Raw genomic sequence first — 13,117 nt, 5'->3', positions numbered from 1 at the left:
TCTAGAAGTAAGTTAGCAGGAATTATGTCATGTTTTCTAATCTTGTGTTATGACTGTCACATTGGCTACTGGATGGAGAATGTGTGGTGGCGGCAGAGTGAAACAAGGAGGGAAGTTGAGAGATTGTCCAAAGGAATAGTGACAGCCTTGCCTGGTGCTGTGGCAGATGAGGTCACAGCTGCCAGGACTTACTGACAGATTGTTGGAAGGGATGAGGATGTGGGGAAGGGGTATACAGGAGAACTCCTCACCTGAAGTTCCATCATTGAGGTGGAGAAGAGATGGAGATGCCTATTAGATAGTCAAGTGGGGATGCTCAGGTTACTCTAATGTCCATGGTGGGAAAGGCTGGGTTGGAGGTAAAGTTTGGGAGGCAGCAGTTCAAAGGTAGCATACAATGACATGGAACTGAGTTGGATCACTGAGGAGCAGAGTGTTGTGTTGATTAAGACAGTCAGGGCTGTCACCTGGGCATTCCAGCATTCAGGGAGGAGAGGATGAGCCAAGCACTTGGAAAAGTGGAGGTGGGAGCCTAGGGAACTAGGCTGTGATGTCTCACTGGAGGAGTAACCTTGCAGGACAGAGGTTACATCAGAGGTGGGCATTGGGTTTGGCCACCTCGAGGCCTGTATAGAGCTGTACCATGAGTGGTGGGGACAGGAGCCTATGTGGAGGGCAGGATGAACACAGGAAAGCAGTGAGTGTCTGTTGGAGGAGGAGCAGCTAGTCAGGACTGTAGGGAGGTGGGACAGGTGTGTATTTGTCTGTTTGCAGGTATAGCTCCTAGAGAAGATGTGTAAACTGAGGAGAAGGTCGAGGACGGGTTGACAGCTGTGCCCTTGGCCACATCTGCTGCTCCTTTTTTATAAGTGAGTTGTATTGGAGCTGCCACACTCTTGTCCTGTGGTATGGTCTTTGCTGCTTCTCCTCTACAGTGGCAGTGATGAGCATGGAGCCAGAGACAAAATGCCAAAGAACCTAAACTATTCACTCTCTGGCCCTTAGCTAGACAGCGAGTCCCTGGGGCCAGAGAGAAGGAGAAGTTGGTGCTGCTGAAGAGGGAGAGTGTTGGGGCCAAGGGAACAAGAGCCTGGCCTTTGAGGGAGCAGGGCACTTCTTCCTGCTGGCTGTACACAAGGACTGGGGTAAAATAGGGCACCCAGGAGAGGTGGGGCATATAGGTGGAGTTCCACTTGATCTTTACTATGGACGTTTGGGAAAGCTGCCATAGAAACTGTGTGAGGAAAAATTGTGGCCACAGAATTATCCTGTTGCTTTTTCACTAGTGTTTGTCAAACCTGAGTACTTATTCATTTTTCTTATAGCTAGTATAATAGTGAGAAGTGTTTAGGTTCTCCTCCTAATTCTTCTTCCTTTTTCTTTTATCCCTTTTTGAATTTTATACTTTAGAGCCGATGTTGTCCTTAGGTCTTTTAGCTATTATTTTTTCTTTAGTTAAAAGGAAATTTTTATTAACAATAAAAATTCTTAGTGTGAGATCCATTTTTAATTATTAAATAGGATAAGGTGCTCCTAGTCCAAGAGTCTAATCTATGAATACTCTTCCAGTATAACCCTCTCAAATTCATTTGTTTGCCATGCATATACATTTTAACAGGTAAAAGCCATAAACTACCAGTTATTTAACTGAAAGGAGTAACTACATAGGAAAATAAAAATTCAGAGAATTTTATCATTAGGTCTGAGTAAAACAAAATTGAACAGAATAAAACTTGTTAAATTACACCTTTTTCAGAACACGTTTAATTGTAGAAATCATACAAGACAACTTTTTTTATATTCTAATTTTTCTTTTTTATTTATTTATATATTTTTATTAATTAATTTTTGTTACAGATGTTTCTCCTTTTCCCCCCACTGATTCCCCCCTCCCCCTCCCTCTCTGCCCTTTCCCCAGTTTGTTGTCCATGTGCACTGTTCATGCATACATGCATATAAATTCTGTGGTTTATCTCTCCCCTACCACCTCCTCTTTTGGGGATTGTCAGTCTGTACCCCACTTCCACGTCTCTGGGACTACCCCATTCCTCAGACTGTTATGGTCATTATATTCCACAAATAAGTGAGATCATATGAAACTTGTCTTTCTCTGTTTGGCTTGTTTCACTTAGGATGATACTTTCCAGGTCCCTCCATGTCATCTCAGAGGATAAGAGATCTTTCTTTCTTACAGCTGCGTAGTACTCCGTTGTGTAAATGTACCACAGCTTTTTTATCCATTCGCAAGACAACTTTTTATTAAAAATTAATATTTGTCAATGTTTTCTTTAGCTGAAATGTTATTTCAATTGTAAAAACCATCTCTGGCTACAAAAACAAAAAAATTAAAAACCTTATTGAATTTTACTTGTTTTTACAAATACCCTAAGAATTCTTAAGCTGAACAATATTTTAAGTAGAAAAACACTATTTTTTAAATAGATTGGTATACTGTTTCTGTGGTTTATATACATATATATTACCTGGTTTATTTTATAGGAATCCTGACTAGAAGTATATATCACATTAAGCATTATAATATAAAGGCAATTTATAAAAATTATATTTATATAAATTATATTTATGTAAAAATTATACTTATATAAATTACTATTTATATAAAAATTATATTTATATAAATTATAAAAATAATTTATAAGTAACAATTGCAAGTATCAAAGATATTCTTTACTGGTTGATAATTAACTGCTATAATATATGAAACAAAATACATTTATTGGATTGTTTTTCTGAGTGCAGCTGCACTCTGGCTCCCAAAATGAGGATTTCCCATAAATAAAAGCCTCAAAGCAATTCATGTAGTGGTTAGTTTAGGTCAAGCTTTTTTCTCCTTATTGTTCTTTTCTTCTTCCCTACCCCCATTCCCCACACAGTGACACCATGTTATTAAAAACATCTGAGATTAGTACCTCAGATCAAGACATTATTTGAGCAGTTTCAAATGATGTACAGCTCCTCATGTAAAAAAAAATATGTTTTGTGGTCACAATTACTTCAAAAAGTAATTATATTCAAGTAACCTGGCAGATCATATTTTAGCAATTACAGAACTGTGATTCTGACACATGGCAATTTATAAGTTAGGCAAATGTAAAATGCTAAAAGATGTGAATAGCTGCTCTTCTGTATAAGTTTAGAGTGCTACAAAATTCAGGTAATTGTTTTTTCAGTGAATTAAATATTTATTAAAAAAAAAAATACAGTACCTCATTAGCTGGAAAAGAATGGTAGCTTTGATTTATATCACATTTCTTATTATATTTTCATAAAACCAGTACGTTTTCTGACAGTTTCCTGTATATTTTTATGAGTTGAAATCCTAGCTCATAAAAGAGAGATAATGATGATAGAAAATAATCAATTTTAATCCAAGATACCTAAGTAAAAGAAAGATGGCATACTGTACTGTTGTACTGGTTTAGCCAAGAACTATAGGAATTATGATGACATTAGCAATGAAAATCCAGTACAGTTTTCTGTATCTAACCCAAACAAATTCAATTTTGTTAATTTTGTTTTGGACCAAGCTGGCTCTCGGGTAATTGATTGAAGGAGGATGAGAGGAGGTCCATCTAGTCCAACTACAAGGGTTACCTTCCATCTGTCTACTGATGCTCTTCCTTCAAATACTCAAAATGATTGGTCCAGTCTTACATTCTATGCTGTATTTGGGAAGAGTGTTTTGCTACAGTCCATCACTCAGTGTGCCAAAGGGCTCAGGACATACTTAGATGACTGTGACTCTTATGTTATATTTCACAGTATTACTGATCCAGTCTTCAGCCCTCTTCTTCCTATATCATTTTGGTTCATAAGCACCTTGTAGACTTCACTTGCCTTGCTTGTCCCTCTGGGCCCATGGTTAGAATGACTTTGTTTTTTCAGTTAACATAACTAGCCCATGATACAGCATACTAAGTCATAAAGTACAAATCCAAGGAAGGTAGTACCTTCACTAAGTTGCAAAATTTCAGCAAATCAGTACAGTACTCTTTAATAAAATAAAATCTTATTTTTGTTGCAGTTATATATTAATTGATAATTTTCACTCCAGAAATGTCACTTATGTACCAAATTAAAACACTGTGGTTTTCAGTGGTGGTTTATGGCAGAGCAAGTTATTTTATATAAATTAATATATTTTATTTTTTTAATTTTTTTGAAAATTCTCATCTGAGGACATTTTTGCATTTATCTTCAGATAGAGCGGGAGGGAGAGAGGGAGGAAGAGAGAAAGAGAGAGAAACATCGATGTGAGAGAGACACATTGACTGGTCACCACCTGCACAACCCCAGCTGGGGCTGGGGATGAACCGCAATTGAGGGACATGCCCTTAGCGGGAACCAAACCTGGGACTGTCTGGTCCGGATGTTGACGCTCTAACCGCTGAGCCAAACTGGCCAGGGCCAAGTTAATATATTTTAAAACTATACAGTTTCTCCTTTGAAACTGAGTTCCCTCTTGAAGTTTACTTCAGCAGAACAATTGTGTCTGTTTAGAGGTAGTTCTGCTTTGTCCTGGGGTTGGTCCAAAGCCAGATAGAGTTTCACTGCATGAAAAGCTTTAAAATTCAACCCGAAGGAGATTTAATATGCTAACACCAATTTCGAAGTACTTTTCAAAAATTATTAAATTTTCACATGAATACTGGATTCTTCAAAACCAATCATTTCAAACAACACTAATAATGTTGTTTGCAATAATAAAAGATGTTCCCTTTTATTTAGAAACCCTAAACCTCTTTATTTTGATCAAGTCACATAATCTTTCTTTATCTTATTTTAAAAAAAAAAAATTCCAGCCCTGTCCGGTTTGGCTCAGCAGTTGGTGTGTTGGCCAGGCAGTTCGAGGAATTGCAGGTTCGATTCTGGTCAAGGGCATGCACCTCGGTTGCAGTTGGGTCCCTAGCCCTGGTGGGGTCATACGACAGGCATCCAGTTGATGTATCTCTCTTACATCGATGTTTCTGTCTCTCTTTCTTTTTCTCTCTCTCACTCTCTCTAAAGATAAGTGGAAAAATATTCTCGGTGAGAATTTTAAAAAATATATAGTTGTATTTTTAAAATAACAAATATAATGCCAGCTAGTAGAGATCCAGGGAACTAGGTGATATATATCAACTTTCATCATTTCTCTACAAAGGCTGCTGCTGTTATGGTTGTCCTTCAGTTCTTCAGTCTTAGCATTTAATTTATATATTACCCATTCCATTGCTTCTTGGCCTTTACTGGCATTTGAAGATATCATACTCACCATCAGCCCTTCCAGGTAACTACTGAGACTGACTCTTTTCACAGTGATTATGGCCTCTTGCGTCAAAACAGTTTTTTTCTGGGTCCTGAGGATATGTTTATAATCTCATCTGCTGAAACTATATTTGTAAATGCAATATTAGTGGATTTAAGTTTTATTGTTTTCTCTACAGGATCAACTACAGAGTGATCTTGCACATATGTTTTGGTTCTTGTCGCATCAATCAGAGATTTCACAATGGTCTGTGCTGAGTCTATGGCTATGCAACTTTCCAGAAGGATCTATATGTCTGTCTAGTACATCTACTCCAACCACGCTTGGGTTCATAGGGCTTGGGTATTTTTGCATTGCCGCTATTGTAATAGTTCCCCATGGTGGTCAAACACATGCTCCAAAGTCCAGATCTTTATGGTGCCAGGGACCAGCACCATGTCCTGATGGCACAAAGAGGCAAAGAGGCCACACAGGCCCCCGCCCCTTTGCTCTCTTTTAGCTATCTTAATGGTGGATATACAAGTTCAGAAGGGAACTAACTTTTCCATAGTCATAAAATTTGTAGTGGAACTGAAGTTGGAAGTACAGTGTGCCTCCTCAGGTGCTGCAGGCCAGACTTATTAATTCTCTGGGGCATTTATTTGTGCATAATCTCCCTCAGTACTCAGGCATGATAGCTTGGGTCAGGCAATTATTAACATGAATTCAATTTTTATGCCAAACCTAGCTCTCAAAGTACAGGGCAATGATGACCAAGATATGCCCCTCCTTAACTCTCTCCAGAGATTTATGGCCAGCAGGGCTGGCTGGGTGGTGGGAGGTTCCTTTCAGCAGGAGGACCAGGGTCTAGCCAGGTTCAGGGCTGACCAGGGCTGCGGGCACACTGCTGTGATGGAGGCCCAAGGTGCTTGGCCCCCAACATTTGTCTTAGACATGGAAACACTGAAAACCATGGAGACACTGATACTGTAATCATTCCCTAATTCTGAAAGTAGAGACCTTTTGCATTTTCCACAGTCTGGCAGGTTGTGTGCATGGTAGATAATGTTGGTATGACAAGCTGGAGCCTGCAGCAGAGGGCAGTCCCATGCAGCCGTGCTCTGCCTTTTGTCTGTGTTTATGTTAGAGTACCCAGGTGAGTGCTCTTTTCACTACGGAGAAAGGGCTGATGAAGACACAGGTGCCTTAAGGTTCCCTCCATCTTGCATGAGCTGTTGGCACAGAGGAAAGGCAGGCCCAGTTGCTCTGCCCCTACAGTGAGCTTCTGCAAGGTGCAGCGTGTGAGGAGAGCTCACAGGTCAGACCTCTCAAGAAGATACCGCTGTTCACTTTTCAGAAGTCAGGGATTAGACAGCTGAGGAACTCCTTGCTGGCTTCCCAGTGACACGAGACCATAGACTTCCTGGCTCCTTCAGAGTCTCCTGGGATGAGAGTATGAGTGAGAGATTGTTGTTAGCTGCATTTTCAGTGTTGAGATTCCACTTGCTCTGGCATTGATTGTTGCCCTAAGAAGATGGATTCTTGGGTTCTTGTCTCCTTGAGCAAATTTCTGACCCTTTCAGCCTCAGGTCCTCCTCTGTGGCCTGGGGTGGTGATGCCCATCATTGCATGAGAAGGGGCACTGGGCCTGCTGCTTCTTACTCCAGTCCTACCACATTCTTCAAGTGGAAGGGTTGCCTTCCCTATAGTTTCAATACACAGCAGTCTGTTCTAGGAGGTTTTTTACCACATCTTGACTCTGTGGTGCAAGTGTGTACAGTCTTACTGTTTATTTGTAAGTATTCTGTCTCCTCACCTGTATATTCCTCTGGTGTCTGAACTGCATAGTATCTCCTTAAATATCCAGATCCTAAGGCTGATAGTTTCTGAGAATTGATGCTCATGTGAAACACTTGATGATGTTAGTACTCGTGAAAGAGTATTGGCCAGGCTTCAGAGCTTCTGCCGTGACATGCTATACACATTCATCAATGAAATGTGAGTTGGACAGATGGTCTCTGTGGTCCCGCCAGCCATGATATCTTTATATTTATTGCTTCTGAGTCCCATATCTTATTTTATTTTGTGATGATAACCTAGTTCTCAAACTTAATATGGCAGATCTTTTTTAGGCTTGTCCTAATTTCAGGTATTAGTAACTAGCCCAGCTGGTGATCTGGACTGATGTTGGGACTGAGTAACAGGAGCTGGCTTGCATGTGTATGCATCTGGGAAGTGTGGGCCTGCCCTTTCTGTTGTGATGAAGAGAAGTTCTGGGATGCATTGGTGAAGTACTCGAGTCAGATTAACGAAGTTAAATTTATTTGTCCTGTGGTAGAATCGAGTTGTGTTGCTTAAACCTGGCACCTTTGTTTTGTGTTCACTGGGCACATTCTTCCATCTTTTCTTCATTGTGTGTGTGTGTGTGTGGGGGGGGTGGTGGAGGGTAGCTAGGTGCTGTCTGTAGCCAACTCTGATCAGATGGTGAAAACTAATTAGGTCAAATGGCAGATTCTGGATGAGGCAGTGTTCTAGCAGTCATATAAGAAATAAAGAAAAGAGTCAAGAGGAAGCAGTAGACTTTTCCCACATCTAAGGTATGGGCAGAGTTAGTTCTAGATACTTTGTAGGATTAAATATGATCATAATGTCCCATGTAGCACATAGGAGCCAGATTCTCTTCTTATATGTCTTTGACATATCAATTCAGTTAAACCTTACCACTGCAGTGTGGAATAGGGACAATTCTATCCCCACTTACAGCTCAGGAAATGGAGGCAGAGAAGCTAAGTATTTGACCAGGGGTCACATGCAAATGAATGGCACATCTGCTGTTGTCAGTGTAACAGCCATGTGTGTCTTCTATTTGTGCTTATGCCTAGGGCAGTGATTTTAAATGTTTGTGAAATTGTACCACCCAGCTAAAATTCAGTTCTGGTAAACCTTTCATATGTACATTTATTAGTAAACTTTAATACAGTTTATATTGTTAAGTGTTCAATAAACCTTTTATTGAAGTATTAATGCAAAGAAATGAACAAATGATAAGCATAGAAAATGCACAAATCTTGAATTATCACAAAATGAGTACACCCAGGACAAGAAGTGGAACATCAACCACAGAGGCAACTATAGGCCCCCTCCTAACCCAATATGTATATTTTTTTCATCGATTTTTTTTTTTTTTTTTTTTTAAGAAAGAGAGAGGAAAGGAGAGATCAAAACATCTATGTGAGAAACATTGATTGGCCGCCTCCTGCATGCCCCCCACTGGGGATGGAGCCTGCAACCCGGGCATGTGCCCTAACCAGGAATTGAATCGGGACCTCTAGGTCCATTGGATGACTCTCAGCCACTGAACCACACCAGCTGGGCCTAAATATTTAGTTTTATTAGAGATCCTGGTGTGAAGAACCTATACCCTGATCAGAATGATCTTTGTAGTGTAAATCACTGTCAGTAACTGTAAAGGATGTAAGAGTGGCAAGCTAGTAGTGAACCTGCCACAGTTTTTATAAATGTGACAGCAGACAGAGGTCCTGGTCAGAGAGAAAGGGCCTGTTATATATGGCACAGCAGGCTTTATGTATGCATCTGTTCCCTTGCGCCCTAGGTTCTGAGGGCCCAGGTGCACGCTGCACACAGTGTGGATTTGTGTCACAGCAAGGAACCCTCTAGTTTTTTAAGGGGGCTGCTCACAAACCTGCCTAACCCTTGTCTCCAAGAGAAGAGTACCCTATTATACAGGTCAACCAGAAGAGAGACAACATCTACAGCTATGAAAAAGATAGTCTGGGACAGAGGCTGACACCAGACCTGGAGAATTGCCTCTCAATAATGTCCACATTATTTAGCCTTGGTGAATATTCCCATTTCACTCCATTTGGCACTCTGATTAATTTGACTGGGACCAGATCTGCATAGTTTGTCTAATAGTATCAATGTTGCCATCAGTAAAATGCCAAACAGCAGGATGAGGCCAGCCTGCAACATTGACCTTAGCTGGGCCGAGGGTCCCTGTTGGACAAACACTTTAAACCATGAATGTCTGTTCCATTCATTCAGTCACATAGTGTTCCCTGAGTTAGGATTATGAACAAAATACCTGCCCTCTGAGAGCTTATAGTCAAATAAATAAGTGGTCATCATACTGGTGCAGTGAGTGAGCCAGGTCTATGCAGCCCCATGAGGGGTGGGGACAGAGGTAAGAGCTGGCTGGGCCTGGCTCTCCCACTCTAGAGAGATTACGGTGGCAGTACAGGGTGCTTTAGGGTGACAAATACCAAAGGCAGGAGACCGATTAGTTTCTTACTGTAGTCCTGACCATGCCTGTAGCCCTACGAGCTCTGGGGTTTTGTTTGTGTTAACTCCCTTTGTATTTGAGGATACACTGCCTTTTCTCAAATAACTTTTTCTGTATAATTGGGAATTAATTCCACGCAAGTTCTTCAAGTGCAGGACCCACCATTTTTGTTGTCAGGCTTTGTGTTGCTTAATGTGGTGTCTGCACAGCAATTACAAAAAAGAGTCTGGGTCTTTATTTTTTTTTTTTTTTTTTTTTTTTTTTAATTTTATTTATTTATTTATTTTTTTGTTACAGATATTTTACCTTTTTACCCCATTGGCACCCCCCACCCCACCCCCCACCCCCGTCCCCGGCTTAGTTGTCCATGTCCATTGGTCATGCATACATGCATATAAGTTCTGTGGTTTATCTCTTCCCACCCCCCCACCCCCCATCCCCTCTTCTGAGGGATGTCAGTCTGTGCCCTACTTCCATGTGTCTGGGTCTACTGTATTCCTCAGACTGTTATGTTCATTATATTCCGTATATAAGTGAGATCATGTGGTATTTGTCTTTTTCTGCTTGGCTTCTTTCACTTAGGATAATACTTTCCAGGTCCCTCCATGTCGTCTCAAAGGATAAGAGATCTTTCTTTCTTACCGCTGCATAGTACTCCATTGTGTATATGTACCACAGCTTTTTGATCCATTCGTCTACTGGTGGACACTTGGGCTGTTTCCAGATCTTAGCTATTGTAAATAGTGCTGCTATGAACATGGGGGTACATATATTCTTCCTGATTGGTGTTTCAGGCTTCTTAGGGTATATTCCCAGCAGTGGGATCACTGGGTCGAATGGAAGTTCAATTTTTAATTTTTTGAGGTAGCACCATATTGTTTTCCATAGCGGCTGCACCAGTCTGCATTCCCACCAGCAGTGTATTAGAGTCCCCTTTTCTCCACACCCTCGCCAACACTTGTTGTTTGATGATTTGTTGTGGCGGCCATTCTGACAGGTGTGAGGTGATACCTCATAGTTGTTTTAATTTGCATCTCTCTGATGATTAGTGATGTTGAGCATTTCTTCATATGTCTCTTGGCCATTTGTATGTCCTGTTTGGAGAGGTGTCTATTCAGCTCCTCTGCCCATTTTTTAATTGGGTTCTTTGTCTTCCTTTTGTGGAGTTGTATGAGCACTCTGTATATACTGGAAATTAACCCCTTATCTGATACATCGTTGGCAATGATGTTCTCCCATACAGTGGGTTGCCTTTCCATTTTGATGATTGTTTCTTTTGCTGTGCAGAAGCTTTTTAGTTTGATGTAGTCCCATGTGTTCATTTTCTCCTTTATTTCTGTTGCCTTAGGTGATGTATCAGTGAAAATTCTGCTCCGTATGATGTCCAAAATTTTGTTGCCTACATTTTCTTCTAGAATTTTTATGGATTCACGGGTCACATTTAAGTCTTTTATCCATTTCGAATTTATTTTTGTGTATGGTGTAAGTTGATGGTCTAGTTTCATTTTTTTGCATGTAGCTGTCCAATTTTCCCAACACCATTTATTAAAGAGGCTGTCTTTGCTCCACTGTATGCTCTTGCCACCTTTGTCAAATATTAATTAAGCGTATTGCCTTGGGTCCATTTCTGGGTTTTCAGTTCTGTTCCACTGGTCTATATGCCTGTTCTTGTGCCAGTACCAGGCTGTTTTGGTTACAGTCGCTTTGTAGTATAACCTGATATCTGGTATTGTGATCCCTCCAACTTTGTTCTTCTTTTTCAAGATTGCTGTGGCTATTCGGGGTCTTTTTTGGTTCCATATGAACTTTTGAAGTATTTGTTCTAGTTCTATGAAATATGTCGTTGGTATTTTGATGGGGATTGCGTTGAATCTATAGATTGCTTTGGGTAGTATGGACATTTTAATTATGTTAATTCTTCCAATCCATGAACAGGGTATGTGCTTCCACTTTTTTATATCTTCCTCTATTTCTTTTTTCAATGACCTGTAGTTTTCTGCAAATAGGTCTTTTACTTCTTTGGTTAAGTTTATTCCTAGGTATCGTAATTTTTTTGGAGCGATGGTAAATGGGATTGTTTTTTCAGTTTCTCTTTCTGTGAGTTCATCATTGATGTACAAGAATGCCGTCGATTTCTTGACGTTAATTTTGTATCCTGCTACTTTGCCAAACTCATTTATTAAGTCTAATAGATTTTTGATGGAGTCTTTAGGGTTTTCTATGTACAATATCATGTCATCTGCAAATAATGACAGTTTCACTTCCTCCTTTCCAATTTGGATCCCTTTTATTTTTTCTTCATGTCTGATTGCTGTGGCTAAGACTTCCAGTACAATGTTAAATAAGAGTGGCGAAAGTGGACATCCCTGTCTTGTTCCTGTTCTTAATGGAAATGTTTTTAGTTTCTGTCCATTGAGTATGATGTTGGCTGTAGTTCTTTCATATATGGCCTTTATTATGTTGAGATATGATCCCTCTATTCCTACATTGCTGAGCGTTTTTATCAGAAATGGATGCTGGATTTTGTCGAATGCTTTTTCAGCATCTATTGATATGATCATGTGGTTTTTATTCTTCATTTTGTTTATGTGGTGTATCACGTTTATTGATTTTCGAATATTGTACCAGCCTTGCATCCCTGGAATGAATCCCACTTGGTCATGGTGAATAATTTTTTTGATGTATTTCTGGATCCGATTTGCTAGTATTTTGTTCAGGATTTTGGCGTCTATGTTCATCAGGGATATTGGCCTGTAGTTTTCTTTCTTCGTAGTGTCTTTTTCTGGTTTTGGAATTAGAATTATGCTGGCCTCATAGAACGTGTTTGGAAGTCTTCCTTCTTCTTGAATTTTTTGAAATAGTTTGAGGAGAATGGGTGTTAGTTCTTTTTTGAATGTTCGGTAAAACTCCCCCGTGAAACCATCTGGGCCTGGGCTTTTGTTTGCTGGGAGAGTCTTGATTACCTCTTCAATTTCCTTAGTTGTTATTGGTCTGTTCAAGTTTTCTATCTCTTCCGGGAATAGTTTTGGGAGACTGTGTGTTTCTAGAAATTTGTCCATTTCGCTGAGATTGTCGAATTTGTTGCCATATAGTTGTTCATAGTAGTTGTTAACGATCTTTTGTATTTCCGTGGTGTTGGTTGTTACTTCTCCTCTTTCATTTCTGATTTTGTGTATTTGGGTTCTCTCTCTTTGTTTCTTGGTGAGTCTAGCTAAGGGTCCATCTATCTTGTTTATCTTTTCGAAAAACCAGCTCTTTGTTTCATTGATCCTTTGAATTGTTTTTTTGGTCTCTATGTCATTTATTTCTGCTCTGATCTTTACTATTTCCTTTCTTCTACTTGCTCTGGGGTTTTCTTTTTGTTTGCTTTCTAATTCTTTAAGTTGTGAGGTTAGACAGTCAATTAGAAATTTTTCTTGTTTTTTGAGGTAGGCCTGTAGTGCTATGAACTTCCCTCTCAGAACTGCTTTCGCTGCATCCCATAGATTTTGTGTTGTTGTGTGTTCATTTTCATTGGTTTCCAGGAAGTTTTTAATTTCTTCCTTGATCTCCTCGGTGACCCATTC

At 39.9% G+C, this 13,117-nt stretch overlaps 1 pseudogene; it reads right to left on the bottom strand.

The window, feature by feature from the left end:
* Positions 1 to 4,449: 4,449 nt before the first annotated feature.
* On the bottom strand, positions 4,450 to 5,679 carry LOC118643782 (annotated as a pseudogene).
* Positions 5,680 to 13,117: the final 7,438 nt, after the last annotated feature.

The sequence above is a fragment of the Molossus molossus genome, unplaced genomic scaffold, assembly GCF_014108415.1.
Source record: "Molossus molossus isolate mMolMol1 unplaced genomic scaffold, mMolMol1.p scaffold_m16_p_4, whole genome shotgun sequence".
In the NCBI taxonomy this organism is placed as follows: domain Eukaryota; kingdom Metazoa; phylum Chordata; class Mammalia; order Chiroptera; family Molossidae; genus Molossus; species Molossus molossus.
This window is presented reverse-complemented; position numbering and strand designations above follow the sequence as displayed.